Genomic DNA, 13049 nt, shown 5'->3' with positions numbered 1-13049 from the left:
TTTTATTTGCACAGTTTGTCTTCTTTTGCACATAGTTATTTATCAGTCCTTGTTTCCTGCAAGAAAATGAATCTCAGGGTAGTATGTGGTAACAAAAAAGTATTTTGACAATCTGTTTATTTTAAACGTTGTGATGAGACTAGAATACGGAGTCCATGTGGGCACATCAGTGCAGTTGAAGGCAATCTGTCCAAGATACTTTATGTTCTCAGTGAAATCAGGAGAGCTGAAATTGCTTCTTTATTAACACATCTCCTGAGTGAACTTACTGAAACTCCAGTGAACAGCAAATTGGGAGATATTTCAGCAATCTAATGAATCTCTTTGGAGTGACTGATTTGTGAGGGTTGTTCATAGTTACTGTGAAGTTTGCCTTCATTAAAAGAACAGGAATGAGAGGGATGGTAATGAATGTCATGCATCTCTAAGATGTGAAAGTTTCAGGTAGGATGTGATGTTCCTGACCATATATTTGCCTTCTGCCCACCATTGGAGTAACCAGGACTTCCAGATAGATGGTGCTACTGAATGCGTGTGATAATTCACTGGTAGTTCAAATGGCAAGAAATTTGACTGAAAACATCACTAAAAACACCTTTTCTGAGGTAAATTATGTTAAATTATCAATGCATACAGTGAGGGGGTGAGGTGCGTTTGGGAGCTGAGCCGGGCTGATGCGTTGCAGAATCGATGCAGATGGAGTGAACCATTCAGAAAGGTGAAATCGGGGCTGGGGCAGATAAGTTCCAATGCCCATACAACTAGCCTGGGTGTGAGATTGGATCACTCTGGGCAACGAGAGGAGAAGTTGGGGCAGAGGCAGAGGAGTTCTGATGCCTTTACAACCAGCTTGGGTGCGAAGTTGGATGGCTCTAGGTGCCGAGCTAATTTGAAGAGATTGAGAATGATTTTGGGTTCTGTGGCGAAATTTGGGACCAGAGCAAGTTGCTGGGGGTGTGGTCTAGGCCCCAAACCTTCACAGTGGCCGAGTCTTAGTGCGAGGCATGATGCACTGTTTAGGCAATTTAAATGTCGGCCTAGATCTGAGGCGAGAGCCGATTTCACTCACTCTCTGTGATGTTCAGTCCCCCCTCCAGGGTGCCGGAGCCTTTTGCTGTTCTGTTGTTTGGTCAATTTAAGCACCAGCCCTGATGGACTGAAAAGACAGGGTGTTGGAATTCAAGGCGAGAACCAATTTCACTCACTCTCCACGATGGTCACTCCTCTCTCCCTGGCACTAAGGCTACGAAGACAGTCCTGGCTGCAGTACTCTGTACCCACTAATATGATGAACTGATAAGCAAGGCTTTGGGCCTACTCTGGGCTGCTCCTGGGTTCGGATCTGAGGACTCAATTTGGTTCAGATGTTGTTGCTCGTTTCAAAAGTTTGCATGATTTGTGTTTTTCTCCCCTTTTCTCTTGCGCATCAGGTATTAGTCTTTTATTTTAATTCTTCTAAATTTTTAAAGTAAATTCTTTGATAATAAATGTACTTTGAATTGAATTGAATGTAATTAAACCCCTTGTAGTTTAATGTTAACAGCACTCACCATCCAGGCACCACTGAGTATACATTTCAGCAGTCAAATGCAGAAAAGGAATGCTCCTGGATCTCTGGAAGGTGTTTGAGCAGCTTACAGCCAGTTCTAAAGCTAACCCAGTGTCAGCAGCACATCTCTTTAAGTGGCGTGAAAAGAATTGAACAAACACGATAAACTCTGAGTTTGAGTGAGGCGCTCCCATAGTGTTCTGGTGTGGTGATTTCATCTGAGATTAATAGCAGCATGGGCACAAGGGACATTGGGTGAATACTGCAATCATTTGGAACGTGTCAGGCCCAGAGAAATGTCATATGCTCCCGTGTAAATCACAGCTAGATGTGTCCAATCCAAGCTCACGATTGGTGCACATTCTTCTTGAAGGCATAGTTAGTGTGATTTACTCTGAGTAAAACTGGGTTGAGCGATATACTACTGAAAACGTAGTGGTATACAATCCAGTTTTTGTTCCAGCTCTGATGAAGTACCTTGACCTGCGATGTCAACTATATATTTTCCTCCATAGATACTGTCTGACTTGTTGAGTTTTGTGTGTTGCTCCAGATTTCCAGCATTTGCAGTCTTTCTTGTGTCTTTATTTTGACTAATATCGGATTATTAGCCAAACCTTATACTTGAGGGCTGATTAATATTAAATGGCATTAATTGATACTTAGGCTAGTGATAGGTGCATTATGACTTCTTAACTGTTGATGGCATCATTGAGCTTCATTGTAGGCTGAAGGAGCTCATAATATTTTGCCTGTACACATTGCAGTGTTGCAGATACATAACCATTTGCCTATAGAGATGCAGCACACTTAATGTTGGCCTGCTATTGTTAGACATTGTTTTCTGTTATTTGTACTTCTTTGTGCACATTTTCTCGGATGTGTAAGATCCAACTGATCAAAAACTTTTTTGTTGCCAAAGCTTTTTTATGGTCACTCACCAGTGATCCCGTGAAGTGTACTCTTCTTTCAGACAGCTGTCTGGGACTTGTACACTTGTGGCATGAACACTCAGTGTGCAGCAGTGAGAAACCCTGCAGAAAATCTGGTACTCTCTGTAGGACTGTCCTGTTGAAATTGATACAGATAGTTTTAAGCAGCAGTAATTGGAAGAGCAAAAACATTACTGTAATGTAATGTCTTGGCAGATGCTTCTTCACACTTAACGCCTGAAAAATATGAATGTGAACTTTAAATGTTAATGGCATCTAACCCTCGTCAGGTTGTTATGAGCATGTTTTTCTGATTGTGGGTCTCTCAGAGGTGTTGTGAAAGTACGTTTTAAGTCACCTGCCAAATTAATAAATCTTGCCCAATAGTCTTAAAAATTGAAAACCTGGTGGTAAGAGTGACATACAAAAATTTACAGATCGAAGTTCAAAAGTTCAAAGTTGAAAGTACATTTATTATCAAAGAATGTATACTAAATACAACCTTGAGACTCATCTCCTTACAGGCAGTTACAAGACAAAGAAGAACATCAAACACCTAATGTGCAGAATAAAACAAATCATTCAAACAGTAAAAGTAAGCAGATGAAGTTCCCAAAAGTGAGTCCGCAGCCACAAAGACAGTCACAGCCGATCTAGGAGCTAGCTCGGTAGTTGCAGGGGCCACAGCCTCAGTTCAGCACAGAGATGAGGAAACCTCACGAACAGTGAGCTGAACACTTGTCTGCCCCACTTCCCCGGGCCCGACATGCTGACGTTTTCTATCTGGCCCGGTGCTTAGATCAGCCAAACAGCAGGTCATTCTTTGCTCTCAGACCTGGGCCCTGCCGCTGCGATATGCCATCAGGCTTGGGACCCGCCACCTCGACTCAGCACCTACCTAACTTTTCCAATTTTGCCTGTCACTTAAGTCAGTCAAACATCATTTTTTCCCTCACTCTTGGGCCCAGGCCCTGCCTCCTTGACTCTGCCATGCTGCGCCTCAGTTCTGCTGCTTCGAATCAGCTCCATGTCCCCTCCAACTATGGCCTGCGCTCAGTCCCGGGCCTTGCCATATCGATTCGGCCTGTATACACCACGCTGCAACCATCGTGCACCTTTGAGACTCCAATTCACACTGCAAAAATGCCGGGTCGTACAGGTGGTTCAAAAACTCAGCTCCAAAAGGGAAGTTACAGGTTATTGATTGCAGTGATTGTTCCATTCTCAATCTGTTCTCTACATTGCGAGATTGGCCAAGTCATTGTTCTGACTAACTTTACCATAAAAAAATGGGATGAAGCTCAATTTATGTCCTGTCAACACGAGCATTAATGTTATTATGTGCCCATGCAATTTTCCTTTGCATTGTGGTTACTACAACTACATATCTTCCCATTCCGTTCCTTGCATTGTCTCCACCCACCACTTACCATTCTCTCTTTAGTCTCTTATCCACACTGAGGTCTGGTGTTCAATACAATTTCTGACTATCAATGTGGAATGCTATTAGTTTTCAAATTCTCATTAATTTTGCCTCGGTTGGAGAGCAACAGAGAGATACCTTGCATTGAGAAACACACGGAGAGTGCTGGAGGAACTCAGTCGGTTGAAATGTTAACTACTTATTTCTTTCCACAGGTGCTGCCTGTTCTGCTCCTCCAACACTTTGTGTGTATTGTTCAAGATTTCTGGCATCTGCAGAACCTCTTGTGTTCGTGATTTGAATAGAGGAAGATTTTTCATTTGGAAGTCCACACACACAGGAAAAGAAAAATGCAAGTGTCAACTTATTGTGGAGTGGAAGCTGTTCTTTTAATCAGAAAGTATATCATTAGACGCACAGGTGTAGGGATGGCTCACAGAGATGATCCATTGACCATAACTTCCTTGCTGAAAAGGATCAATTCAAGACCTGCAGATATTCACTGCCAGATTCATGATACTTCTTGACAGTTAACAAAGTTATTTTCGTAAGACTGATAAAGTGGCAGGTTCTTCATCATACACATCTTTCTGTAGAATGCCTGGCTGAATTGCCGACCTAAATCTTCTGCAGTAGAGCACATTTTCATTCCCAGGTTCCAACAAGGTGCTATTTGAATTATCCGTCTCACCCTACTCTGGTTGACCACTGGTGATCCCACCCGTACGTCAACCTGAAAGTTATGCATAGGCTATAGATCAGTTGGAAATCTGTGCGGAGAAAATGCCAATGGAGTTTAATCAGGATAAATCTGAAAATTAGCATTCTGAGAGGTCAGGTGTAAAAGGAAAGTATATAATAAATGGCGGGACCCTTATGAGCATTAATACACAGAGGGATGTTGGGATACAGGTCCACAGCTCCTTGAAAGTGATAACATATGCAGGTAGGGTGGTAAAGAAGACATAAGGCATGTCTGCCTTTATGGATCAGGTTACTGAGTATAAAACTTGGAAAATCATGTTGCAAATATCTTTGTCTCGGCCTCATTTGGAGTGCAGTGTGCAGTTCTGATCACTCCTTTAGAGGAAGGATGTAAAGGCCTTAGAGAGGGTGACTTGCATGGATGTTGCTTGGATTAGAGTCTATTAGCTGTAAGAAGAGGCTGCATAAACTTGGGTTGCTTTTATAGGCTGAGGGATGACTTGATAGAAGTTTATAAAATAATGAGAGACATAGATGAGGAACAAGTGTCAAATGCTAATGAGAGGGGGAATATTTAAAGTAAGTTTATGAGGCAAGTTTTTCATAGAGTGGTAGGTGTCTGCAAAATGTTTCTGGGGGAGTGGATAGGATTGCATTCCTTAAGAGGCATTTAGACAAGCACAGAAACAGGTGGGAACTGAAGGGCTATTGGCCATTTGCAGGTAGATAGGGTCAGTTTACATTTGTATCATAGACAGCACAGATATAGTGGGCTGAAGGGCCATTTCCTTTGCTGTATTCTTCTTTGTTCTATGTTCCTTGTCAGTTTTTGAGCTGTGGCGCAAGTGACATCAGATCTTCATTTTCACTGCCTTCTTGTTTCTCGTTGGTTCTTGTGTATCTGATGTGAAGGAAGATTTATTGGATGTAGAAAGAAGTGGAGAGTTGGTCTTGGTCTGTTTGAATCATGAGCATCAGAGTCTGACAGGCAGAAAGAGACCAGCTGGTCCAGCAAGCCCACCTGATATCCATAATGCCTGGAGCACCATGGCTAGACACTTCCTATCCCTCAGCAGCCAGGCTCTCGTGGGACAAACATAAGCAATCAAAAGTACAAGCATTGCAACAAAAAAGGGAAAGCAAATCTAAAAGGTTCTTCTTCCACTCCTACTGCTGACTGAAACAGCCTATAGGATTCATTTATTATGATCTTACAGTAAGATCAGTGAATTATTGGTTTAAACATGGTGCTAATATCATAATGTCAGCATCATCGCTTACAATGGCAAAAATGCTTAAGGTGCACAAGCTTAAACTCATTATACCTGTATATAGGAACCTATGCACTTGATGTGTCACTCCCCAAAGGAAACATAAGAAATGTGGTTTTCCTATAAATCTGTCTATTTAATTCCAACCAAATTTTGCTCTAAACTGATAAGATTAATTTTGTTTGTGGTACAAAGCGTTTCTCTCACATCTCTGAATGAAATGAATGCAGTTTTTTTCTTCCCTTTAAGCAGGAACTTTGGCTGAAACCCAATTTAGCTTGCCGCTTATTAATTGTCACAGTGAGAGACACACCCTTCTGGGAACATTACCATTTTTATCCCAGTTAAATGAGTTTCATTTGAGAAGATCAATTAGTTGGTGTAGTCAGCTTTGCCAGATGTGTCCCTAATAAGCAATGTCTCTCTGGACTATCAACGCTAAATTTCCTGCATTAAATAGTATTTGTAAAGAAACTGTAGTCCACCTGGAAAACAGTTAGCAGAGAATATCTACTGAGTTGTTCAATTATCACATTGAATAAAAGAAAGCAAAGATATTGATTTTGGATTGATATTGATTTTGTATTCTTGTGTTGCTGGTGGATGAAATCAATCCTATCTTCAATTCTTTTCATGTCTATACACCTTAGCATTTCAGGATTTTTAATGCTAATCTAGTCCTTAGGGATTGAATTCTGTCCTTCTGACATTTTAAATTGATATTATTCATAGTGGAGTTGCTATTTTGTCCTCTTGTGCTGTTCAAACTCATTGCCTATTAATCGCTGTTGTGCAAAATGTCTTGGTTTTGTCTATTTTATTTGCAAATTTACACTTCATTGACAAACAAGGTTAATCACTGATTGTAACACAGCATGCTTCATTGGCTTTTGTGCATTAGGAGCTGGGTAAACTCTTGTGACCTATTATACGTTACTCAGAGACACTTGGCCATTGACTGGATTTTACCTGTTGGATGCAGCAGTGCTGTTCATGCATGGAACTGTTTGTGAAAGCAAGTGGCTCACAAGAATAGAGCTAAGGAGACTATTAAGCATTATTTATTAGTTCCTGGCATACAGGGAGGTATAGGAGCTTTGGAGGTACCTTTGATATCTCCTTTCTTGGTTTTCCTCTCTTTATGCTTCCCAGAATCCTTCCTCATCCTCCTGTGTGGAAACTGGACTGTGGCAGAATGAAAGGCTCTACGATGAGTAGTTAAAACATTTCAAGGTGTCACCGGCATCAGACTCTCCGCCAGCAAGGGCACATATACAGGAAGGTGCTGGAGGAAGGCCTGCAGTATGATGAAGCATCCCACCCACCCTGCTCATGAGCTGTTTCTCCCAGTCCCATGAGGGAAGAGGCTATGCAGCATCCACACCTAGACCACCAGCATCCGAAATGGTTACTTCTCCCAAGTCGGCAGGCTGACCAATACCTCCACCCATTAACCCACCCCACCACACCCCTCACAACCACTACCTTATCATTTCCTCTCAGAGTCATGTTAAGTCCCAATACTCCAGTACCTAGCATCACTTTATGTACATACAATCAATCTATGTATATAAACTATTCTTATGTATTTATATTTATTGTGTTTTTATATATGCTGCATTGAATCTAGAGTAACAATTAACTTATTCTCCTTTACTCTTGTGCACTGATGAATGACAATGAACAATGCTGAATATTAAGTCATCTTTCTACTCTGGTTAGTCTGGGAATTATTTCTTCCCTCTGCCCACTGGTCACTTAGCTGTTCTCATCTGTGATAAAAACAGCTGGAGTAAGTAGCAACCTCATCACCCTTGACCCCACAGATGCTGCTTAACCTGTTGAGCTCCTCCAACAAATTATTTGTTGCTCCAGATCCCAGCATCTGCAGTCTCTGCTGCAGCCCTACCTTGTGTTGAATTCCCCCTCTAGTCCCACATACATCAAACTTTTTACGGATTAAATATTGTCCCAAAGCTTTAGAGGGTGGGATTTGATGGCAATGATTTTGTTAAATATTCTTGATTACTTGGTTGGTATAATATGGTGGAACTCCAATGTATCCTCCAGGTAATGATATGATTAACTGGCATCTCTGATATCACCTTATGGACCATGAATATGATACCAGGATTGGGTGTAATCAGATGTTTAGATGTAAGAGGGAAATATTGAGGTAGTCAAGTTTCAGGATGAGACAGCAAGTGTGGTCAGCATCTTTTGGAGTTAGTGACTGCAGTATGTGTATTGTTTCACTGTCTTATCATTGTGTAGATCGATTCTGTAGAGTGGGTGTCAAGCCATACAGATTCACTGTGGCAGTCAGTAAAGACATCTTACAGTTCATCATTTAAAAAATTAATCATAGAAATAACCTTGCCTCCCGACACATGTGATTTAATGTAACTCACTGTGTTACATTTACAATCTGTCTTAATAAAAGCATACTTTGTGATTGTTCTCCACAGGGACAATGAACAGTTCTGATGTTCAGTCAACCCAGCAACCATCATGCATCACCTATTGATTGGTGTCTGAGTGAAACTGGTAATGGCAGGGTGACAGCATAAGTAGGGAGGATAGAACAGTGGGGGAAAATAATTTGACAAAAAATAAAATATATATTTGTAATTTTGTCTGCAGTTCTACAGCCATATAATAATTTTCATAATGTTTGATAGAATGTAAAGGGGGAGTAAAGAGAAATACATTCAGTGGTCACTTTATTAGGTGGTGTACCTAATAAAATGGGCACTGAGTGCATGCCCGTTTTCTTCTGTTGCTCTAGCCCATTTACTTCAAGGTTTGATGCATTGTGCATTCAGAGATGCTCTTCTGCACACAATTGTTGTAATGTGTGGTTATTTGAGCTACTGATGCCTTCCTGTCAGCTTAAACCAGTCTGACCATTCTCTTCCAACTTCTCTCATTAAGAAGGCACTTCTGCCCACAAAACTACCAATCACTGGGTGTTTTTTTTGTTGCTTTTTTTCACTATTCTCTGTAAACTGAAGAGATAGCTGTGCATGAAAACCCCAGGAGATCAACATTTTCTGAGATACTCAAAGCACCCAGTCTGGCACCAACAATCATTCCACGGTCAAAACCACTTAGATCAGATTTTTTCCCCATTTTGATGTTTGATCTGAGCAGCAATTGAACTTCTTCACCATGTCTGCATGCTTTTATACATTGAGTTGCTGCAACATCATTGGCTGATTAGATTTTGTATTAATAAGCAGGTGTCCCTAATGAAGTGGCCACTGAGTGTATATTATACTGATAACTGCAGTCACTTTAATGTAGATGTACAATAAGTGGATTGGGTGTTGTGCAATGAACCATATTTAATTAGGGACTTTAAGGTAATGTACTCTTCAGAGACAGTTACCATAATAAGATAGAAATCACCCTGCAGTTTGAGGGATAAAAGATTAAGCTAGATGTTTCAGTAGTACAGTGGACCAAAGGGAATTAGAGAAGCTTAAAGAGGAGCTGGCCAAAGTTGATTGGCAAAGGACACTAGTAGGGATGACACCAGAACAACAATGGTTGGTATTCCTGGGGGAAATTTGGAAGGCGCAGGGTAGATACATCCCAAAGATGAAGATGAGGCAACTGTGGCTGACAAGGGATGCCAGGGACAGCATAAAAGCAAAAAAAAGGGCATATATAATACCAAAAAATAGTGGGAAGTTAGAGGATTAGGAAACTTTAACAAATCTAAAAAGGCAACAAAAAAAAACATAAGGGGAAAAGATGAAATATGAAGGTACACTATCCAGTAATATAAAAGAAGATACAGGTACCGAACATTTTTTCAGACATCTAAAGAGTAAAAGAGAGGCGAGTGTGGATATTGGACCGCAGGAAAATGACACTGAAGACGTAGTCATGGGGGAGGGGGGCAAAGAAATAATGAATAAACTTATGACTATTTTGTGTCAGTCTTCACTGCGGAAGACACTAGCAGTATTCCAGAAATTCAGGAGTGTCAGGGGGTAGAAGTGAGTGCAGTTGTTATTACAAAGGAGAAGGTGCTTGGGAAGCTGAAAGGTCTGAAGGTAGATATGTCACCTGGATCAGATGGACTGCAGTCCAGAGTTAGTTCTGAAAGAGGTTGTGGAGGCATTAGTAATGATTTTTCAAGAATTGCGAGATTCTTGAATGGTTCCAGAAGGCTGGAAAATTACAAATGTTGCTCCTCTCTTTAAGAAGGGAGGGAGGCAGAAGAAAGGAAATTATAGGCCAGTTAGCTTGACTTCAGTGGTTGGTAACATGTTGGGATCCATTGTTAATCAATGGTTCAATGGTAATTTAGTATCAGAGAATGCATACAGTATACTACTTGGCTTAGCTGATGATGTCCACATCTTGTAAATAAATAAATAAAAACAAATTCTTACTCTTCACAGACATCCATGAAACTGAAGAAAAACCCAGAAGAATTAATGACAGAAAACGTTAGAACCCCCAACGCCCTCTCCCTCCTCCCATATGCAAGCAGCAGCTAATGCATCAAACCCTCCCCACCATGCAAGCAATAGCAAACCCCCCCCCGCCCCAGAGACCATGATCTAGAGTCCATCAAAGAAACTATTGACCATTCCAATACTTTGACATCTCACAGGCTCTTTCTCTTACTAATGAGGGAGAGAGAGGTATTGTTCCTGCCCCAGAGCGGAGGCCAGCAGTTTACTGTTTTTTTTGTTACAATCTGCAATGTCGCTTAGTTCGACAGCAGTGTACACTACTGTCTTGATGTTTCAATCTTCCGCAGTGCTTCAGTCGGCAACACTGATGAGGAATTGAGTCGTCTAAAGCCCTTATCTTTCTGACTGCTCCTGGAGATGCTGAAAACACAAGGCCGCTCGGTCAGATCCGAGAGGAGAACCCACTGCCGTGAAGAACTGCAGTAGATCATTGACACTGACAGGACCCCAGTCCCCTTGAAAAGGAAAGAAAAAACATTAAGGTGAAGAAATTGAACTGCTTTGTGGATGAACTGGAAGAAGTCGCCCTCTGGCTCCATCTTTAGCTCCTTTCTGAGGTTTCAGGGTGCTTGGACGCACATGATAAAGTAGTCGAAAGTCAATATGGTTTCCTTAAGGGGGAATCTTACCTGACAAATCTGTTGGAATTCTTTGAGGAAATAGCAGGTAAGATAGACAAAGGAGAATCAATGGATGTTGTTTACTTCGACTTTCAGAAAGCCTTTGACAAACTGCCACACATGAAGCTGCTAAACAAGAGAGAAGTCCATGGTATTACAGGAAAGATATGAGCATGGGTGGAACATTGGCTGATTAGCAGGAGGCAAAGAGTGGGAATGAAGGAGGACTTTTCTGGTTGGCTGCCAGTGACTAGTGATGTTCCACATGGGTTGGTATTGGAACCACCTCTTTTCATGTTATATGTCAATGATTTCAATGATGAAATTGATGACTTTGTGGCCAAGTTTGCAGATGATACAAATGCAGTGGGAGGGACAGGTAGTGTTAAGGAAGCAGAGAGTATGTAGAAGGACAGACAGATTGGGAGAATAGGAAAAGAATTGGCAGATGGAATATAGTGTAGGGAATTGTTTGGTTTTGCCCTTTGATAGACGGAGTATCTAAAAAGGGAGAAAAGGGATTCAAAAATCTGAGTTTCCAAGGGACTTTGGAGTCCTTGTGCAGGATTCCCTAAAGATTAACTTTCAAGTTGAGCCAGTGGTAAGGAAGCCAAATGCAATGATAACTTTCATTTTGAGAGAACTATAATATAAGAGCAAGGATATGATGCAGAGGCTTTAAAAGGCATTGGTCAGACTGCACAGAGTATTGTGAGCAGTTTTAGGTCTCTTATCTAAAAAAAGATGTGCTGGCATTGGAGACAGCCCAAAGGAGGTTCACGAGAATGATTCCTGGAATAAAAGGGTTAATGTATGAGGCGTGTTTGTTGCCCCTGGTCCTATAGAAGAATGAAAGCGGGGCAGGGGGGGAGCTCTTATTGAAATCTATCGAATATTGAAAGGCTTAGATAGAGTGGGTGTGGAGAGGAAGTTTCCTATATGGAGTAAGTCTAGGACCAGAGGGCACAGCCTTAGAATAGAAGGATGTCAATTTAGAACAGAATGAAACTTGTCTCAATTTTCTCGTATCTTTGTAATTATTTTCCTTTTAAGTACTGATCCAATTCCATTTTTAAACCAGAATTGAATCTGTGTCCAATACTTTGTCAACCAATGCTTTCCAGATGTTAACAGCTCTTGTGGGTAAAAACAATTTTCATTTTACCTTTGTTTTTCTTAAAATGAGTCCTATTCTTCTCAACAGTTGCATTGTTATAAATAGTTAACCTCTATGTATTTAGCTACAGTCTCTCATTATTTTGATCTTATCTTTTTGCCTTCCGTGCTCAAAGGAGATCAATTCAAGTTTTGAGTCTTTTCCTGTTACTTTAAGTCTTCTGTCCCTAGAAACATTCTCTTAAATCTTGTCGGCAATCCCTCCAAGACTTTTACATTTTTCTTATAGGCCAGTGACCAGTATTGGATGCAAGTTTCCAGCTTATAAGCATCAGGGGAATGCTTTTATGGCTTTTGTATTAATGAAGCAGCCATAAACATTATATTAGAGTGAGATCCTGTGACTGATGAATTCAGCAAATACATGATAGTTGTAAGACATGTTGGTATTATAAGTCTGAGGTGTCTGTTACTAACTTGAGTGAAACACTGGGTGTTAATATCACCCTCTGGGCTTGTAATAACAATAATGTCTTATCAAAATAATGTTATTATTATTACAAACAGAATTGAGATTCTATGTGTAAATTGACTTCCAGTAAATTTTGTTTTGCTGGATGGCAGTCTTGCACTATCAGTATAGTGACAGTGCTCCCCTTAAAGTTACCACTTCTCATATCATTGTCATAATTTTTACGTGCACCCTGTGACTTTATAACCCCAGGTTATATGATCTCAATTAGCTGGTTAGCAATGGAGATATGGTCAGTCTTGAGACATTTCACTGATGAAGAGGTTAGATTATTTGACAGAATAAGTAACACTGACAACTAATCTTCGACAAAATTAAATCTTGCTTTCATTTTAAAGATTGTGGCTGGGAATGTTCCTGTGTGAATCTTCAGATTAATAGCTAAATGACTGAATGAGAAATGCAAAA

The sequence above is a fragment of the Mobula birostris genome, chromosome 14 (genome assembly GCF_030028105.1).
Source record: "Mobula birostris isolate sMobBir1 chromosome 14, sMobBir1.hap1, whole genome shotgun sequence".
NCBI lineage: Eukaryota > Metazoa > Chordata > Chondrichthyes > Myliobatiformes > Myliobatidae > Mobula > Mobula birostris.
The sequence above is the reverse complement of the archived record's forward strand: the minus strand, read 5'-3'. Positions refer to the sequence as shown.